This window comes from Asparagus officinalis, unplaced genomic scaffold (assembly GCF_001876935.1).
Source record: "Asparagus officinalis unplaced genomic scaffold, Aspof.V1 AsparagusV1_Un3201, whole genome shotgun sequence".
Lineage (NCBI taxonomy): Eukaryota > Viridiplantae > Streptophyta > Magnoliopsida > Asparagales > Asparagaceae > Asparagus > Asparagus officinalis.
The window spans coordinates 1-1,438 of NW_017975460.1; the positions used below are offsets into that span (position 1 = coordinate 1).

Here is a 1,438-nt window from a genome sequence, read left to right on the forward strand (position 1 = left end):
GCATTGGTTGGGACTGGGAAGATAAGCGTCAGTGTTGTGTACATTAATTGTAGATTGGAGTTGAACTAGCCGCTAACCAGGTCAGTGAAGCAACTTATGCAATTGTTGTATGTGATATGTTACATACTGTGTTCCATATAATTGTTACTTTTAATTCCCTTTTACTGGTAGATGTGACTCCAATTTGTACCGTCCAATTAACCTAAATGCTTTGTGCTCCTAGAGATAATAGTGGTTGTCAATTCTCAATGGCCTCTCCTTTCATTTAGTGGCTATTCATAACCTGAAGCAATCCAAGTTTTACAACGGTAGCATGTGAGATGTTGCTCTAATAATTGGACCTAAATTAAATCTGCTTGATGACTCAATAATTAGACCTAAATTATGTGGGAAAATTTTTGGTACCAACACTGAGGGATTAACAGTTGGCATCTATGACTGCTATTGAGATGTTTACAAATTTTTTAGAACAGTATTCTGTCAATAAACCCCTTATGATTAGTGTGAAAAATTGCATTTAACTCTAGAATGAGTATTCTGTACATTAACATCAGGACCACATTATTTCTTCCTGCCTCCCTCACTGGAGCTTGAGTCTGAGGTTGAGCTTGAATATCCCCGGTCTTCTTTTTAGAACATCATTCAGTATTACATAATTTGTTCCATCAGTAATTAGTTTCATTTTCCCTCTAATTGCTGAGATATATTCAGTTGGAGATAAATTTTAAAACCCAAAACTCTGCCAACTAGAGCTTTGGATATGATTTACTCTGTCAATTAGAGCTTTGGATATGATTTTGTGTTCTCCTTCATATTCATTTTACAAATTGTAGGTGCTGTATTATAGCGCTTGTGGATGATTTTAAGATAGAAGTGCTCGTTTGTGGTTAGTTCATTACAACTTCTTTGTGTAATCATTAACATGGCTCTTGTTTTAGCTTGCACTTCCATCTTGAGTGAACAGGTGGCTAACCGCATAGATTGGGGACTTCATTATGTGAGTCTACCATCAATGAGCACGGTATTGGAACATTTACAGCATTCATATCAAGAGAATCATTTACTTCTATTTCTGTATGTTATTGCAGTGCAACTCTACCTAGAGAACCAATGTCCTCTAGTATTACAGGGAGATTGCCTAGCTTGGAGGAGCTAGAGTCCTATGCCCTTGAGCAATGGGAGGTTCTCTCTCTGTCCCTCCCTGTACTTTTCTTATATATTACTTGCAAAGGATGTCACTATTTCCAATGGTTTTGCATCTTATTCTCTATTCCAAGTTATATGGTTTGGACCATCTGCTTCATATTTTATGTTCCTAAGGATAATAGTGTTCTTTCACCTTGGGGTAGACCAGTGTTTCTTGTTGCAACTCATAAGCTCAGCTCAAGCAGAGAGGTTAACGAATTTCAGCTCCTCTATGCTGCGAGTTTTTCAGTGA

The 1,438-nt window shown here is 37.3% G+C and overlaps 1 long non-coding RNA gene across 1 annotated transcript; it reads left to right on the plus strand.

Moving 5' to 3' along the window:
* Positions 1-9: 9 nt before the first annotated feature.
* LOC109828649 lies at positions 10-1,404 on the plus strand. The gene is made up of 3 exons (XR_002243780.1): positions 10-80; positions 939-997; positions 1,089-1,404. It is a non-coding gene; the product is annotated as an uncharacterized LOC109828649 (long non-coding RNA).
* Positions 1,405-1,438: the final 34 nt, after the last annotated feature.